Source organism: Oreochromis aureus, linkage group 3 (genome assembly GCF_013358895.1).
Source record: "Oreochromis aureus strain Israel breed Guangdong linkage group 3, ZZ_aureus, whole genome shotgun sequence".
NCBI lineage: Eukaryota > Metazoa > Chordata > Actinopteri > Cichliformes > Cichlidae > Oreochromis > Oreochromis aureus.
In genome coordinates this window covers 128,003,221-128,023,021 of record NC_052944.1, presented here as the reverse complement: position 1 = coordinate 128,023,021, position 19,801 = coordinate 128,003,221, and the positions used below count along the sequence as shown (strand labels likewise).

The following is a 19,801-nucleotide window of genomic DNA, read 5'->3' as shown; positions in this document are numbered from 1 at the left end:
TGATGATGATTGACATGCTTTCCAAATAGGAGTTTTTCCTCCTAGCAAGGAAATACAGGTGCAGCAGTCAGAGTATTGCTGAAAAGAATCTCCTGAGAAATCTTCAGAGGCCCAGTGAGAAGCAATCCATTCCAGGCATAACTGCGTCCAGGCAGTGGTTGAGGTCAAAGGTCGAGCTGTTTGGGGCCCATCATGAGATCAGACTTTGGAGCCACAGCAAGGACCACAAAGCTGCGAAGGATGAGAGCTGTGCCAAGGGGGCTTTCCAGAGGCCAACAGAGGAGATTGTGGACAACAGACGGGCACCTGAAGGATGAGGGGAGCGTGCCAAGCTCCATCGACAGCGCAGGGGGAGTTCAAGGATGGCATCATGATTCTGTGAGAAGCACAGGAGCCAGAAGCTATGGTGGTGATGACAGCAGTTTCCTATGAACATCACCTAATGCTGTGTCACTGTACTGTGCATACGATGGGACACTGAAGACTGCTGGGACCATAACAGCAGTAAGATAACTGGATCCAGCACCCGTTCCACAGAGGATTTTTCCTGCAGAGGATGGGCAATGGAGGATATGTATCCCCCCACAGGACAAGGAGGCCTGAAGTGAGGTGATGGGGGTTGGCAAAGGCCATAAAACTAGAGTGCTGAAGAGGTCTGCAGCTTTCAAGATAGCTGAGACCCATGTTGACAAACAACAAACTCAACTGGTATGTTTGAATGTCTATTCTACATACATTTGGACTCTGGTCCTATGAACAGTGATGGAAACAACTGGAAGAGATATTTATGACGCCCTGCAGAACTTAAACCACTCTGCAGAGAGACGTGTGATTTACGTCTTGCAGAGGAGCACCACCAAGCTGGAGTGTTTTTGAAAATGTTAATTTCTCTTTTGACCATTAGCAATTCATTTGTTTGCTCGTAGGATGCAGTTTACCATTGAATGAGATCAATGAGAACTTGGATAACTTCTAATATGTTTGCCAAACTGTGTACATTGACATATGCTGAGTATAAAAATGGCTGCATTGACACTGTCAGACATGACGTATTCATAACTGGGGACTTTTCTAGCATAATTGTCAAAAGGGGGGAAATGTTAGATTTGTATTGTTGATTGTCATTTATGCTTAGAAATATCTACTTATATATGCTTAGAGTTTTATAATTAGGTGTAGAGTGATAGGAGGTTTGATCCTTAATAGTCTGCAAGCTTTGTGTGCATTCCAGAGCTCTCTGACTTTCACACCCACATTTTAGGAGCATGGGAGAGGTCGTACCTTGTCTTATTGTTTTATGGTAGGATAAACGTATCTATATCTGTTTTAGTCTAAGTGCCTTTTGTTTAGATGGACGGCTCTGGGGAGTCTTCCTGGGGTCACAGTTTGACCCCCACACACAGATGCACACATGCACACACACACACACACACACACACACACACACACACACACACACACACAAGGTATTCTTTGTTCACATGTATACCTATATAAGAGGTCATATGTTAATGAACCTATGCATATTCATGTAACCACAATAAAAGAGCAGTGTTATGGGAGAGCGGACGAGAGCAACTGGGGTCAAGCGAAGGAACGGCGCCTGTCCAGTTCTCTCCCGTGCACGTGAAACATAAAGAATGTTGCCTACTCGTGTCTTGCTTGCTGTGTAATTACATTGCCTTCAACGTTCCAGCGAATAGGTTTAAGCTATAAACCTATCAGTCTTATTAGTTTTAGTTCAAGTTTGTGGATGCTAGTTTGTTGTTTCTTCTGTCAACTGTTCCAGCAAATAAAGCTGCGCTCCCAGTTAACCTCAGTTAACCTCCTGTTTCCGAGTCCTGCATCTGAGTTCACACCCTGCCTTCACACAGCGCTAGCCTTCACAAACACCGTTAACAAAAAATGGCTATTAAAAAACTATGAACAGCTAAATTCTTGCAAAGAATTTGCAATAAAAATATGAAATCGTTTGCAGATATTATGAATAACTTCAATAGTATAGAAGTACCGCTGATGTCATTGTTTCTTGTATGTCTAGAATGTCCAGGCAGACAACTTTCTTAAACAGAGCTGGCTGCTCTTTTCACTATTTTTGTGCATTTCTATAGATGGATAGATGGATCAAATAAGATGTATTTCAGTCGGTTACTTTCTGTTTTAGTTTAAATGTTTGAAAAATTTTTTACATTGTTAACTACCTGTTTGCTAAAGTGGATTTTGAGTTGTTTAGAAACCAAATGCTTGTTTTTAAGAGACAATTTAAATTTAAATAAATACTAACAGCTCACCTCTCTGCAGCAGACAGAGGCTGGACTTTAAAAGTAATGACGGTGTTATCTTTAGACGTGTCAGTCTGTAAGGACACAGAGCTGGGTTGAGGTCCAGGTTCAGTTTCTGGTTCAGGTTTACATTTCCTCCTCCTTCTATGTTTCTTCCTGTGAATAATGATGGAGCAGTGATGTGAGTGCTGAGCTGTGACATGGAGAAGAGTCATGGACAGTTAGAGATGGTCATCTCACCTCTGAGCTTTGGTCTGGCTCTCATGTTGCTTCTTCCTGTAAATAAATAAATAAATAGAAAAACAAAGGTAAACACATAGTTAAAAACAGACAGTTAAAACCAAATAAAATGACAGTTAGACCTATGCATATGGGCCCTTTGAGACACTGCTGTCCTACAGAGATGCATATATAAAAAGGCATCATTATTTAAATCAGACACCAAACTGACATCAAAGACTTGATGTTACTAACAGCTCACCTCTCTGCTGCAAACAGAGGCTGGACTTTAAAATTAATGGGACGATCTGCAGACCAGTCACTTTTTAAGGACACAGAGCTGAGTGGAGGTCCACATTTGAGACTCTGACGGATCCTAAAACGAACTTTAAATCTTCAGTAAATTAAAATGTTCAATTTTAGAGATTTTATTATTGACATTAGTTTACTTTTTCTCAGATGACTGTCTTTGTTCAGATTTATTCACTTTGTCACTCTGTAAGGACACACAGCTGGGTGGAGGTCCAGGTGGGTTCCTGTGAATAATGATGGAGCAGTGATGTGAGTGCTGAGCTGTGACATGGAGAAGAGTCATGGACAGTTAGAGATGGTCATCTCACCTCTGAGCTTTGGTCTGGCTCTCATGTTCCCCACACAGAGTGCTTTTAGAGGGAGGGACTCCCTCCTCTCTGTCCTCACACTGATCCATGCTGCTCAACTCACATCAGCTCACACACACTTTCTACCTTCACCTGCAGAGGAAACACAAATCATTCATGTGCACATCAACTGAAATCCTCCTTTCCATCATGTGTGCTGTCCAAATATCAGCTGCTTCTTTCCTGCTTCATCTCAGTTTCAGCTGAATGCAGTCAGACAGCAGTGTGAGGCAGAGGAAGCTGCCATCAGCTGCTCTACTATCAGTCCACTAGATCAGCGGTCCCCAACCCCCGGGCCTCGGACCGGTACCGGTCCGTGAGTCGTTTGGTACCGGGCCGCGAGAGTTGAGGCTCAGGTGTGAAATGTATAGTTTTCAGGGTTTTTATCGGTTTTCAGCGTTATTTTGTTATCGTTTTTATCATTAACTCGGTTTTCCTGGGTCTTTTCACGTGTGTTATGAATAAATCTTCTTTTTTTCGGTACCGGAACTAGTTTTATTTTGTTGTATTTATCCGCGACACCTTATTGCCGGTCCGTGAAAATATTGTCGGGCATAAACCGGTCCGTGGCGCAAAAAAGGTTGGGGACCGCTGCACTAGATGGAGCCGTGAAGCACACATGGTGCATTCACTGACACACACTGATTCACTGTGACTGGAAGCTTCAGTCAGTTCAACACGTGTGAACAACATTTCAAACATTTCAGCTGATCCATGATTCAAAGAGGATCAGCAGAGTTGAAAGCTAAAAGTTAAAAGCTTCAAATTAATTATTCCTGCCGGAATTATAGAGATTGATGTTCCAGCTTAGCTCAGGAGACAGACACTAGCTGTGTCCAAATTCAGGGGAAAGATGCTTCAAATGCCAATTTGGAGGCAATGATGTCATACCGATGCGATGAAGGCTGTCCGAATCCAAAGAGTACTCCAAATGTGGCAAAAAATGCGTCCTACTTTTCCCCGAATTTTAAGGATGGGTCCGATGTATTCTTTGTGTCCTACCATCTCAGGATTCATTGCAGGCCATACAGGAGATTTGTTTTCTGATAAATGATGGTGGTCGAAGCGGGAGAGAAAAACACTTTCAAATGTCAGTATATGAAAATCTGGTGGTACAAAAGTTAAATTGTTATAGCGGTTGTGTTGTTAAGCTTTGGGTATCTGCACGCAGACATGTTTTTTTTTTTTTTTTTTAATCATTTCATTTATTTATTTATAAAGCAATTTAATAACAACAGGGAGTTGACCAAAGTGCTGTACAAAATAGCAATTAAACAATGACATTAACAACAACAGGTAAGAAATTTAAAGAAAATTTGGATAAAAGAATTGGTAACTCTTATGCAAAGCCAAAGTAAAAAATGTGTTTTAAGATGAGATTTAAAAAGAGTAAGGGTTGAGGCCTTTCTAATGTGGAGAGGTAGATCATTCCACATTTTCGGTGCCACTACCGCAAATGCCCGATCTCCTCTATGAACCTTCCTAGACTTATGAAAGGTAAGGAGTAAATGTTCACTTGATCGAAGGGCTCTAGAGGGCGTATAAAGCTGCAAAAGGTCAGACAAATAGTCTGGTGCCTGGCCATTTAGCAATTTATAAGTCAATAATAATCAAAGTGTTTTTATTGAGTTTTCAAAAAGCATATCATTCATACAGAAAAGCTCGAACTCAAGTCCTACAACACAGTGTAAGACAAAACTATACCCAGACAGAGAAAAAAAAAAAAAAAAAAAAAAAAAAAGGAGGGGGGGGGGGTAAAAAGTTGCCAGTTATGGAGTAGACGGAAACTCATCTTCAAAATAGGAAATGAAAGGCTGCCAGACCTTAAAGAATTTCTTGGTGTTGCCCTGTATAGTAAATCTGAGATGTTCTAATTTGAGGTGTGCCATCACCTCTTCCACCCAGCGTTTATGGGATGGCGGTGTTGCCTTTATCCAGTTAAATAGAATCAGTCTCCTAGCCAACAATGAGGTGAATGCTATTGCCTTCCTCTGAGAGGCTGTTAGTTGAGTTTCCCTCGGTGCCACACCAAAGATGGCTGTCAGAGGCATTGGTTCCATATCTTTATTATAAATGAATGAGAATGTTCTAAAGATGTTAGCCCAAAAATCTTTCAGCCTGGAACAAGACCAGAACATGTGGCATAAGTTGGCTGGCACCTGTTTACATCTGGGGCAGGTCGGATTGGCCCCCCGGTACATTCTTGCCAGTTTCTCCCTTGACAAGTGGAGTCTGTGTAACACCTTGAACTGTATCAATCCGTGTCGTACACATACAGAAGCAGAGTGTACTAGATCTACTGCCCCTCCCCAGTCAACCTCTGAAATGTCCAGCCCCAATTCTTCCTCCCATTTCCTTCTTACATTGTCCAGGGAGGGGGAAGCCTCATTCTGAATATTTGCATATAGCGTGGAGATTGTCCCCTTAGCAGTCGGATCTGTGTCCATCAGCTCGTCTATCCATCCGCTTTGTGGAAGCTCGAGGGAGGGGCTGAATGACTTTTTCACAAAGTCCCGAACCTGGAAATATCTAAAGTAATTAGTCTTGGAGGAGATTCCATAGTCCTTTTCCAGTTGAGCAGCAGACATAAAAGTACCATTTTAAACAGATGTTTGACACATTCCACCCCAGCTCTATGCCATTCCCTAAAGGCTGTTCCCCCGAGGGCTGGGGAAAACAAGTGATTTCCATAGATGGGAGCAGATAGGAGGGCGTTTCTGTTTTAAATGTGATCTGAATTGAGTCCAAATTTTCAAAGAATTAGATACCACCGGGTTGTTTGTGTAAAGATGTTTGCTCAAGGGTAGAGGAGCGCAGACCAGGGAGCGCAGGGACACTGGGCTAGAGACATACCTTTCCATATGAACCCATATTGGGGTTTCATCCTCATCTAAGTCTTTGACCCAAAATAACAACTTATGTATATTAGCAGCAAAATAATAGTGCATATAGTTCGGCAGAGCCAGGCCTCCCTCTTCTTGCTGTCTCTCAAGAAACTCTCTTCTTATCCTGGGGACTGTTTTTTTCCAAATAAAGGCAGATGTACATTTGTTCAATTCCTTAAAAAATGATTTAGGAATGAAAATTGGTATCGTCTGAAATAAATAGAGGAACCGTGGCATTATATTCATTTTAACAGAATTTATCTTCCCTGCTAATGATAAGGGGAGCGATGCCCACCTTTCCATATCTAATTTTGCTTTGTCCAGTGTGACTTTAAAGTTATTGTCCAGTAAATCTTTATATTTACTAGTTACATTAACACCTAAATATGTGAATTTATCCTTATATATTGCAAGGGGATAGGCCCGGAAAGAAAGTTTCCTCGCCTGTTTATTAATGGGGAAAAGAACACTTTTGTCTAAATTAATTTTATAGCCCGACACCCTCCCAAAATCTTTGATAATACCAAGAGCCGCCGGGATACTAATGGCAGGGTTTGACAGGAAAAGGAGGAGATCGTCAGCATATAAGGACAGCCTATGGTTTTGTGTCCCCCTTTGTATCCCTACCAATTCAGCAGCCTGTCTCAGCCTTATCGCAAGGGGTTCAATTGCCACATCAAAGAGCAGGGGTGACAAAGGGCACCCCTGTCTTGTTCCCCGGAATAGAGAGAAGGGTTCAGATATGATATTATTTGTTCTTACCATAGCCTGGGGGCTCGAATAAATTATTTTAATCCACGAGCAAAATGTTGGACCAAAGCCGAATCTCTCGAGGGCCGTAAATAGATAGTAATACTCTATTCTATCGAAGGCTTTGTGGGCATCTAGGGATATCACAATCTCTGGCATAATGCAATTTATAAGTCAAAAGTAAGATTTTGAATTTAATTCTAAAATGCACTGGAAGCCAATGAAGGGAAGCAAGCACCGGAGTAATATGTTGGTGTTTCACACGAGTCAAAAAGTGAGCTGCAGCATTCTGGACAAGTTGGAGCCAAGCCAACGGTTGAAAAAACGGTTGAAGCGAAAATGGCAGAGAACCCCTACCTGCTTCCACAACGATGAACTAATTAACACAGTAAGGGCACACCTTTGCTTACAATAAAAGAAAGAAAACCAAAGTTTCACAGAGTTTAAGTACACACACGCGCGCGCGCACGCACACGCACACGCACGCTAAAGCCTGCTGCCCAAACCACTGTTGCTCACAACTCTGGCAAAATGGGGGAAGTGGCAGGGGCGTGGCAGTTTAGGGTGGCAGACTATATGCCGTGGCTGACGAGCTGGAACACACCTCAGCTGTGGCTCATGAGGCAGACCTGTAACACAGGAAAAGGAGAAAAAAACTCTCACAGAGGGAGAGCCACTAGAGGTCAGCGTCCGTAACAATTGCTCATTCCAAGTTTCTAAAGGATAAAAAAGATCTAATTTTGGATAGGGGCCTTAATTTAAAAAAGGACTGCTGGACAACTGAACTAATTTGTTTCTCAAATGTAAGTTTGCTATCCAAGAAAACCCCCAGGTATTTTACATGTGTTTTAACAGCACATGTTAGGTTACATAAGTCCAAATCTGGGGCATTGGAATTACAGCTTGGTCCAAAAATAATTACCTCAGTTTTGTCCTCATTGAAGGTAAGAAAATTTGAGGCCAATCCAGGTTTTAACTTCATCAAGACATCTGACTAGCGATTCCATGGGCGTGGAAGTGTTTCTACTAAACCGAAGATAAATCTGGGTGCCGTCGACATATGAGTGAAAGCAGATGTTATGCTTCCTAAAGATTAAGCCGAGAGGTAACATATAGATTGAAAAAAAGAATTGCACCTAATACGTACCCCTGCGGGACACCACAAGTAAAAGGAGCTGGGGAAGAAATAAAATCAAATAACCCTACTCTAGTTTGTATGGTGGGTCCGGCGGTTTGTCATGTATTGCCACTTACATACAGCCAATTTAGATTTTTTTGAATTAATCTTTGTGGTGATTTGTTGTGGGGAACAAAGACCATATGGCTCAATTTATCAAAATGAGTAGAAAATGATCACCTCGTCACTGAGTTGAAGAATTGGGCCACTGTGGCATGGAGTTACAAGAATAAATCAATTTACACATCATATTAATATGAGTATGGTTTTATTAACCCTCATGCTGTACAGCAGCGGTCCCCAACCTTTTTTGCGCCATGAACTGGTCTTTAAGGTGTCACGGAAAAATAGAACAAAATAAAATGATACGACTAAGACAAAAACTGTGGTATTTTGTAAATACAATAATAAACGCGAATTCACTGTGTAATTGTGTAACTGGTTTGCCCTCATGGTGATAGGACAGAGGCCTTCCATTAGGCCTCTGTCCTAACTGAGTGACCTGTTCCAGGACCGTTTCTTTAACAACTGCAAGAGATTACAGGAAGTTTCTGGCAGTGTTGCTGAAGTTGCCCGAGCAAGATAGGGTCCTTTGGAACATCCTTCCCTTGAATTTGGACACAGCAACTATCTCTACTTTAAGACCAGCTTCACTCTTTGCTTTTTTGCTAAAGCATATAGTTAGGGTGACCCTGATCCCTCCCTGAGTTATGCTGCAATAGGTGCTGCTGAGGGATTCCCATGATGCACTGTGAGTTTCTTCTTCACTCACTGTTCTGTTGTCACTAAAAGGGTGGCTGTAGTTCAGGAGGTAGAGCAGGTCATCTGCTGATCGGAAGGTTGTTGGTTCGGCTCCCCTAGTCTGCATGCCAAATAACCTTGGGCAAGATACTAACCCCGACTTGCTCTCCGATGCATCCATCGGAGTATGAATGTGTGTGAATGTAAGGAAAGTGCTGACAGAAAGCATAGAGTGCTTGTGTGAATGGGTGTGTATGGGTGAATGCGACATGTTGTATAGAGCACTTTGAGTACTCCAGGAGAGTAGAAAAGTGCTATATAAGAATCAGTCCATTTACCATTCAAAAGTTGTAAAATGTACCACTAAAATATCATTTTCAGTCAGTGTGTTATTCATTATGTGTTTTATTACTTTTAAGTTTGAAAAAATTGGAGGAGAACCATGATCTGATCTCCATAGACAGATCAAGGGTGGAAGGGATGAATTAGGTTTGGAGAAAATGTAGGGCTGGGTGTTATCAGCATAACAAAATGGTAAATGGTAAATGGCCTGTATTTAGCGCTTTTACTATATGAAAATTGATATTATATTTTTGGAATATTTGGCCAAGAGGGAGCATGTAGATAATGGATAAAAGAGGCACTAATACTGAACCCTGGGGCACATCAGCAGAAACAGGAAAGACACTTTAAGTGAGTGATTTCAGTTGGCATCCTTTAGCGTTGAGATGGTGCAGGTTAAGAGTAAACCATGGTGATGAATGGGAAAATGAGACAGTTTGGTGTTTAAGTGCAGCAAATATGTCAAGAAGGTTATGAAGGTTGACATTATAGTAAGAAACAAGTTCATCAGTGGATGAGGAGCTGTGAATAAATGGAAAGTCATAAATGGCAGATGAAAGCTCAGTAGGGTTAATATTACTAATTCTCCTAAATGTGATGTCACGGGGAGTACAGGTTTTGGAGGCTTTTGTACTTACAGTAAAAGAGATCAGATTGGAGAAATAAATGGGCTTTACAGTGAGTGGAGGTAACGCCAGAAGGGCAGACCAAATCCAAGATATGACCTCTAGAATGAGTAGAAAATTTTATGTATTGTAGAAGTCCAAAACTTTCCAGACAAGAAGTAAAATATTTGGAAAGAGGGATTTTATCATTGACTACATTGATATTGAAGTCACCAACAATAGTAATTATTAATCTCCTGCTTTCTTCCACATCATGTGTTTATCCAATCTACCTGCTTTTACCCCCAACCACTCAGCCTAGATGTCTGGAAGCGGCCGCCATCACTTCCAACATTTCTAAAGTAAAAAAAACGTTGTCTGATTAGGTTTAAAAAATTTTCAGGTGATTCTTGGTCTCACCAAACAACTTTGTCTTACTTCTTCTTAATTAGAATAACTTTTTTTTTCATTTTTCATAGGAAAGTGATCAAGAACATACTAAAAATACAAAGAAGCCATTTGGTGATATAAAAATATATAAAAATTTTCATGTCTCATGGTATTATTCATTATGAATCTTAAAATAATATCGTGGAAAATAATTTTTCAGGCTTGGTTTTTGGCAAAAAAAAAGACAAATTGTAATGTTCACAAGCCAAACTGGAAAAAAAAAACGTTCTTCTTGTTCGGAATTTATGTGACAGATGGCCTACAATGAATCCTGGGATATAGTAGGACATGATCGATACGCCAGACCCATCCTTCAAATTCGCGGAAAAGTAGGATGCGTTTGAAGGACTCTTTGAATTCGGACAGCCTTCGTCGCATCACTGTGACGTCATTGCCTCCAATTTTTGCATTTGAAGCATCAGTTCCCCTGAATTTGGACACAGCCAGATACTCACTCTAGGGCTTCCCCAGGGACTAAACTGCCATCATCAGTTCAACCACCTGAGGCTGCCATGCCACCACCGTCACAGACACCCATGGCAGCTTTGCCACCATCTTCTCCACTGTCTGCAGCTGTCACACCACCTGAGAGACCTGCCCTGCCGGAACTGGAGGTCAGCACACCAGAGGGACCCGCTCAATCCGCTTCCAGCACGGCCTGCATGTCCACGCCGGGCACGGCATAAACGTCCACATCCAGCGCAGCCAGCACATCATGGATTGTTTGCCGTGCTACACCGTTACCCACTGAGACCTGCTATGGCACTACCCACCAGAGCTGCAACGCCACTGCTGTCGGACCCATGGCAGGTCAACTGAGCCGCAATGTTGCCGCCACTGGACCCGTGGCAGGCCACCTGAACTGTTTCACCGGTGGCACTGGACCCAGTGCTGGCTGCTGGAACTGCAACTCTGCTGCTGATGGACCCATGGCAGGCCACCTGAACTGTTTCGCTGCTTCTGCCAGACCCGCGGCAGCCCACCTGAAGGGTCTTGCCAGAGTTGCCACCCACCGGGTGAACCACAAGAACTGTTTTGCTGCCACCGCTGGAGCCGTTGGGCCTCTGACATTTTGGACTGTTGAGCTAGAGGGTTTTTTTTGTTTTAGGAAACAGGAGGGAAGCAAGCACGGGGAGTGCGAAGACACAGGAGCAAAAGAGCATTAAGACATGGACTTTTGCGAGAAGACATGACACGGGAGTCAGGAAAAGTACAGGGATTTATTATCATATATGCACTGTTTGCAGTGAAGAGTCCTATTTTCCCCACATCCCCACGGGCTGCCAGTGTAGTGCGTGACAAGAAGTTCGTCAGAAACCTCAAAGTATAAAATATTGTACTGATACCAGAAGAAGCGTCAGTGCGCACACTGTGTCTGAGGACGATGTGCGGAAGTGCTTCAGGAAGGTGAACGCATGCAAAGCTACTGGTCCGGACGGGATTCCCGGCCGCGTCCTCAAGTCATGCGCGGCTCAGCTGGCTGGAGTGTTTACACACATCTTCAACCTTTCCCTCTCTCTGTCTGTAGACCCAGCCTGCTTCAAAATGGCCACCATCATCCCTGTACCCAAATCCTCCACCATCTCCTCATTGAATGACTGGCGACCTGTTGCCCTGACCCCCATCGTGAGCAAATGCTTCGAGAAACTGGTCAGGGACTTCGTTTGCTCTGCACTACCCGACTCACCTGACCCTCTACAATTTGCATACCGCTACAACAGGTCTAGTGATGATGCCATAGCCCTGACACTCCATGCTGCCCTGTCACACCTGGAGAAGAGAGACACGTATGTGAGAATGCTGTTTGTAGATTACAGCTCAGCATTCAATACCATCGTTCCCTCGAAGCTGGACAGGAAACTACAGGATCTAGGACTGAGCAGCTCCCTCTGCAGCTGGATCCTTAACTTCCTGTCTGACAGACGCCAAGTGGTCAGACTGGGTTCACCTCATCCCCCATCACACTGAACACTGGTGCTCCACAGGGGTGTGTACTGAGCCCTCTCCTGTACTCACTCTACACCTACGACTGCACGGCCACTAACAACTCCAACATCATTGTGAAGTTTGCGGACGACACTACAGTAGTGGGTCTTATCACCAACGGTGATGAGACGGCCTACAGGGAGGAGGTCAGCGCCCTGACCCACTGGTGTCAAGACAACCATCTCACCCTCAACGTCGCAAAGACAAAGGAGTTGATAGTGGACTTCCGGAGGTGCAGAGAAGTACACCCCCCCATCACCATCAACGGAGCTGCTGTGGAGAGAGTGAGCAGCTTCTGCTTCCTTGGTGTACATCTGGCTGAGGATCTTACATGGTCAGTACACACAAACAAAACAGTGAAGAAGGCGCAGCAGCGCCTCTTCTTTCTCAGGAGATTGAAAAGATTTGGCATGAGCCCTCAGGACCTTCTATCGCTGTGCCATTGAGAGCATCCTCACTGGATGCATCACCACCTGGTACGGTAACAGCACCGCTTACAACCGCAAAGCTCTCCAGAGAGTAGTGCGGTGCTCTGAACGGATAATTGGAGGTGAGCTTCCCTCCCTCCAGGACATCTACAGGAAGCGGTGCCTGAGGAAAGCGGGGAGGATCATCAAGGACTCCAGTCACCCCAGCCATAAACTGTTCAGACTACTTCCATCAGGAAGGAGGTTCTGCAGCATCCGGTCCCGTACCAGCAGACTGAGAGACAGCTTTTTCCACCAGGCCATCAGACTGCTGAACACTTCATAGACACCTCACCCTCACTACTGGAACTTCAACATTATGCACTCCACACTGTATATAAATGCCACTTGTTTTGCACATACCAACCTCTGTATATTTTATATATCTTATTTTATTGTTTACTTTATTTCATTTGTAAAACATGTATATACACACACACACACACACACGTATACATACATATTTAGTATACACATTCAGTAATATGCATACACTCTTATATTGTACATATATCTATTCTTATAATTCTCAGATTTAGCCATTCTTATATTTTGATTGTTTTATGTTATTGTATTTTTGAACACCTCTGTTGCTTGTGAAGCTCGCACACAAGAATTTCACTCACATGTACTGTACCAGTGTACCTGCACATGTGATGTGACAATAAAAGTGATTTGATTTGAAGCGGTTCCTGGGCTATTTATTGAAGTCAGTGTTAGGTCTTTGCTCTGTCCTTCATCAAATTAATGATAAATAAAGGTGTTTTTTAATGATATTAGGTGTTGTCAACCAAGCAAACATTCTTTCATAATAAGTCCCAAACTACCAAACAAGAAAAACTGGTAACTGAATGCAGCATAATTTCAGTTTGCAGAACATCTGATCTTTGTGACGCTTTATAGTAACAACATGTTATTTAACAGGACAGTGAAAAGAGTAACAGTTTGATTTACACTTTCAAGGTGTTGGTGAAATTATATTTTCTTTTGATTGACTGTACTTTGAATAACTCTGAAGTGAGCTGAGCTTTGCTTCTTGTTGTTTCAACATTACTTCAGAAAAACTTGAATGTCAGGTTTCTTAAGAACAAATCGATTTTTATCTCTTTGTTCTTGCAGTTTCCAGATAAATGAAATAACAATGTCCGACTGATGATGACTGATTACTGTCTGGGTCTGTTTGGTACAAATAGATTTAAATTTCTCACAGTAAAAGAAATGCTTCCGTGCAGAGTCATGCACTAATAAACCAGTGTGGAACACTTTACATCAGCTCTCTGTGTGGGACATCAAACTGGGAGTTTTTCCTGAGACTGTTTCTGGAACAGAATCCAGATATGAGCTGTGACTCTGTGGACGGCTGCTTTGTGCTTTCAGTTAGACTGACATGTGTTTGTAAAAAAATACTGAGTCACAACATAAGGCTGTTTGTGTTCAGCTTCACTGTGTTCATGTTCATGTGAGTATTGCTGTGAAGTAGTTTGATGAACAAACACTATCTCTCTTACACTGTCTGACTTACACCAAAACAATCAGGCTAATAAGAAATAAGTGAAATAAGAGCTGAACATCTGGTCCGAAAATGACAGAAACAAACAGTAAAACTGTTAAAGGAGGAAACAAAGCAAACTTACAGTTTCTCCACACAGTGACACCAACAACAAGCTCCACTCCTGGACACTAAACACGGACACACAGGTGAGCTGCTTCCTGGAAGGAAGCAGGACTCCACCTGAAGCAGGACAGCTGGGAGGGAGGAGGAGGCAGATTTTCGGATGAGTTTCTGAATGTTTACTTTGTGTCATTTCATTCTGTTATTCTCTGAACAGTTTCTCTTGTCATTAAAATAAAAAAAAAATCTTTCAACAAATTCATAATTACCGGTAATGTTCTGTACAAGATCAACAGGACCCTAACAGGCTTCACCAGGAGCTCAATGGGAATGTGGTGTACAACACTAGGATAAATATGATAAATCACCATCAAATGCTCTGTCACCACTGCTGTTTTGCACCAATGAAAAATAAAGAAAGACCTCATAGTGTGTTAGTCCTGACTGTTAAACTGTGGCTTCCTGGCTTCATCAGAGTGTGTGTGTGTGTGTGTGTGTGTGTGTGTGTGTGTGCGCCAAATCTTCATGTGTTCACTCCAGAAATATGCCGTCTGACTGCTCAGACTGAGTCTCAGTCAGAGTAAAGTTCACATGCTGCATTAGGGCAGTTAATCAAAAACAAAGTAAAGTATTACACATTACTGGTTGCAAATGCAGTTTGCATCCATCCAGAAAGTGTTTTAGCAACAATATAGATATATTACAGAATATGAATCTATTATAGGTATGTTACAATGTACACCGTATGAAGGTATGTTATGAATATGCTATACCCAAAGTATGCACAGGCTGTTGTGAGTGTACAAGCTATGTACAGGATATGAACAGGATATAAATATGGTAAAAAAAAAATATGAAAACTATACAGATTGTAGATATGCAATTGTGAATATTATTAAACAGTTATAAACAGTTGTTAACAGTTGTAGAACTATAATTATTGTATTGTACAGAATGATTGTCTACACAATATTTACAGTAGTGTACAGTAGTTAGATCAGTGAGATATGGATAATTCTACCGTAGTTATATAAAGTGCTAGTGGTTGTAAGTGGTGGTTCAGTCCATGTTATTATTGTGTGTATGAAGTTACAGTCAGCCATTTGTTTGTTTTGTCCATTGTGTGTATGTTCAGTTATGGGTGGTTGTGGGTGTGTGTAAATGTTCAGTCCATGATTTAAATGTGGGTCAGATGTCAGGAGGCAGAGTTCAGGAATCTGACAGGTGTGGGGAAGAATCTGTTCCGGTACCTGGTGGATCCTGTAGCGCCTCCTACAGGGCAGGAGGGTGAAGAGTCAGTGTGTAACCAGAGTTACTGACCTGGTAGCCTGGCTGCCCCTGGGTGGGTCTGGGACGTGCGTGAGGTTCTGGGGGCGCTCCGTCTCTGGGCCTCGGGGCCCTGGCCGGGCCTCAGGGGCTTGGGTGCTGGTTGGTGTGTTGCCGGGGTTGTGGGCGGGTGGGTGTATGGGGGCCCAGCCCTGGCGCAGGGTGCCGCCAGTGCATCAATAGAATAGAATAGAATAGAATAGAATTCAACTTTATTGTCATTGCACATGTCACAGGTACAGGGCAACGAAATGCAGTTTGCATCCATCCAGAAGTGCTTTAGTGATATAGATATATTACAATATATATTAGCAATAATATAGATATGTAAGTATATTACAGAAATGGGTCTATTATGGTATGTTATAATGTACACGGTATGAAGTATGTTGTGAATATTCTATAACTATAAGTATGTACAGGCTGTAGTGAGTACAAGCTATGTACAGGATATAAATATGAAAAACTATACAGAATATGAAATAAATAACTTTACAGAAATATGAGATATACAGTTATACAGAAATGGGAACTATGCAAGTTGTAAACAGTTGTAGGATTAAAAATTATTGTATGTACAGAATGATTATCTACACAGAGCTATACAGTAGTGCAGTTAAGATAAGTGAGGGTGTGGATAATTTCTACAGAGGCTGTATAAAGTGCTAGTGGTTGTGAGTGGTGGTTCAGTCCATGTTATTATTGTGTGTTTGAGGGTACAGTTGTCCATTGTGTGTGTGTGTGTAGGTGGTTGTGTGTGTGTGTATGTTCAGTCCATGAGTTTAACGTGGGTCAGATGTCAGGAGGCAGAGTTCAGGAGTCTGACAGCTGTGGGGAAGAAGCTGTTCCGGTACCTGGTGGTCTTAGTCCGGAGGCTCCTGTAGCGCCTCCCAGAGGGCAGGAGGGTGAAGAGTCCATGTGATGGGTGACTGGGGTCTCTGATGATTTTCCCAGCCCTTTTCAGACACCGCTTCCTGTAGATGTCTTTTATGGCAGGAAGTGGTGCGCCGGCGATGCGCTGGGCAGTTTTCACGACCCTCTGCAACGCCTTCTGGTCCGAGGCAGAGCAGTTCCCGTACCAGACTGTTATACAGTTGGTCAGGATGCTCTCGATGGCGCAGCAGTAGAAGTTCACCAGGATGTCTGAGGACAGGTGGTTCTTCCTCAGAGTCCTCTTGACCAACTTCGAGCAGTTGGTCATCCAGGTGAGATCCTCGAGAAGTGGACTCCCAGGAACTTGAAGCATTTTTCAAAGTAAGAAACACACCTCTAACTTTAGACAGTCTCACGTGATTTCCCTTTTTAAATTTCACTGCCCGGGCGTGTTCTCAGAGCGTGTTCTGGGGAGCTTGCAGGAGTGCTGACAAACATATTCAACCTGTCCTTGGCCCACGCTGTGGTACCGGCCTGTTTCAAATCCACCTCCATCGTCCCAATACTCAAAAACTCCAAACCATCAAGCCTCACTGACTACCGCCCGGTAGCCCTTACCTCCATCCTTACAAAGTGCTAAGTGCGGCTGGTCCTAGCACACTTCAAATCCTGTCTCCCCCCCACCCTGGAACCCCACCAATTCGCATTCCTTTAGAACGGGAGCACAGAGGATGCAGTCTCCATCACGCTGCACTCTGCCCTCTCACACATGGACAATAAAAACACCTACGCCAGAATGTTGTTTATAGACTTCAGTTCCACAGCCTTGTGCACCACAAGGCTGTGTAATGAGCCCTTTCCTCTACTTCCTCTTCACCCACGACTGCAGACCTGCCAATGGTTCCAACACAATCATTAAGTTTGCAGATGACACCACAGTGATTGGCCTCATCAAAGACAATGATGAGGCCGCCTACAGGGAGGAGGTAGATTGTCTGGCTGAGTGGTGTGACACCAACAACCTCAACACCGCTCAACACCGAGAAGACCAAGGAGCTCATTGTGGACTACAGGAGGAATGCTGACCCACATCCACCCATCTACAGGCTGTGGAGCTTATTTCACATTAAGCCTTATCATTCGGGAGATTAAGCCATGTATAGGGATATGAAATTTCAGTGAGAGCCACCTCCCAGGCCCCATGGCGATGGGGTGCAAGATTGACACGGAAACTGCTACTGGTGTTATTTTTAAATACATTCAGACTTGCGTTCGATGGTAGCGTTACGTAAAAGCCCTGCGACCTCTGTGGGGATATCATTTTAATATCATGTTTATTCGTTTATATCCTTTTTATTAAACTTTGAGTAGTGGCATTTGATTAAAACATTTATTCAATATATTACACATATAGTTTCAATCATGTTATTACACATATTGCAAAATGTGCTTACAAAAGAGTTGGCCTTCTGTCTGGTAAGAGGTTACAAACTTTATCTGGCGAGGTGAGAGGTGAGACAGAGTGCAGTGAGGTCGAGACAGTTCGCCTGCATACACAGACAGTATATAGATTCATTTCTAGGTAAGAGTTAAGACGTATTTTGTTTGTAACTGCATTTTGTGCCTGCATAATCAACAGTTTTTTGTAGGATGTGCTTATGATGTTCCAGAGATAAGCGAGAGTAAGAAGATCCACAGGAAGCACCTGGCGTGGAGACGGAGAAAATGTCTTTTTGAGTGTGTGTCAAAGGTTGTCAACAGAAGAATTGTGGTTACTGTAACTTATGCATGTTAGGTATCTGCTTTGACTCTTTGAAGGGGCGTGATACCCTGATGTATAAAAACATTTTTAGTATGCTTTCTTGGGGGATTTATGCTGAGGCTTGTGATGGTGTATTTCCTCCACACGTGTGTTTAATAAAATCATTGTTTTGATGCACTTGGACCTGTGGTCATTTGTCTCTTACCTCATTCATGAATTGGGACACCTGACACTCATGCTTATCCCATTACCAGCGTGAAAATGAGGTTGGGGTTTTTTATCTCAGGTTTTTAAGCTTACTGGCTTTATTCCAATATTAAACTTTTCAGGCCAGTTCCACCACTTCACAAGGAAATACAGTGGAATGCAAAAGTTTGGGCAACCTTGTTAATAGTCAATATTTTCCTGTATAAATCGTTGGTTGTAACAATAAAAAAAAATCTCAGTTAAATATATCATATAGGAGACACACAGAGTGATATTTGAAGTAAAATGAAGTTTATTGGATTTACAGAAAGTGTGCAATAATTGTTGAAACAAAATCAGGCAGGTGCATAAATTTGGGCACCTAAAAAAAAGAAATGAAATCAATATTTAGTAGATCCGCCTTTTGCAAAAACACATGAGCTGACTGACTGTGGAATGTTTCACCTGATGGAGCCTGAAGGACTATCCACAAGGCAGGAAAGTAGTGATGTGTCGGTCGCGAACAAAATGGCTCTTAGAGCCGGATCTTTGATGTGAACGATGCGAGCCGGCTCCTTATTGGGAGCCGTGAGGTTTTTTGTTTTTTTTTGTTTTTTCCCCCCCTTTCTCTCACCCTCTCTCTCGCACTTTTTTTCCGCTTCACTCCGCACGCAAGCCTTTGCACTGGGAAGAGGGGGGAGGGGCGGTAGTAGTGCAGTAGCACAGGAACAGAGCGGGAGGGAGAGAGAAAGAGCCAGGGACAACAACGTCACGTTAAAGGTGTAGTAATCATCCACAACTATTTTCAGTTGCAGATGATAAAGGATTCAGAAGGTTTATTCATGCAGGCCCATATGACAGAGAATATGCATCTACTTTTTGTTTTCATATTTTAATTTCTATTTAATTGTGTTTTGGTTTGCTGTGTTTTGTGTTGTTTCACTCTAAATTTGTTTAAAAAGGAAAAAGCAGAAATTTTAAATAGTTAAAAGTTGAACTGTGACTAGTTGTTTTTTGTATGATTTATTTATTACATTTTATGTGGAGTGAATAAATAAAAGTATATTTACGGTGGCTGCTACAGACAAAGCACGTAAAGACTCCAAAACATGTAAAAATGTTAGGAGTTGGGTTTTGGTTATGTGGTGTTTTGGTCTGTGTGTGTTTTTTGGTGCCTCCCTTTTTGTATAGGTAGGCGGGGCAGTGAGTCACTGAACCTGGCACACCTGTTACTCATCAGATGCTTTCTTCAGAAGCGTTCTTTAGGAGCTACCTGACAGAAGACTAGTGTCGGAGTATTGGCGTTTTTGGAGAGTTGAAATTCTGCCCCTGCCTGTTGGAGCCCTTGGATTACTTTTGGTGACTGTAAGGAGTTTTGTTTCCTCCCTAGGATTTTGCCTCGACTGGAGGTTTTGGGCTTTAAACAGTACCAAGTAAGCTCTCCAACTCTCTGTAAAGTTTTAAGCTTTTCTCAGTTAA

At 42.7% G+C, this 19,801-nt stretch overlaps 1 long non-coding RNA gene across 1 annotated transcript; it reads right to left on the bottom strand.

Annotated features, from left to right (window-relative positions):
* Positions 1 to 2,331: 2,331 nt before the first annotated feature.
* LOC120438070 lies at positions 2,332 to 3,171 on the bottom strand. The gene is made up of 5 exons (XR_005611643.1): positions 3,122 to 3,171; positions 2,951 to 3,037; positions 2,764 to 2,877; positions 2,523 to 2,558; positions 2,332 to 2,438 (listed from the first exon to the last, which is right to left on the bottom strand). It is a non-coding gene; the product is annotated as an uncharacterized LOC120438070 (long non-coding RNA).
* Positions 3,172 to 19,801: the final 16,630 nt, after the last annotated feature.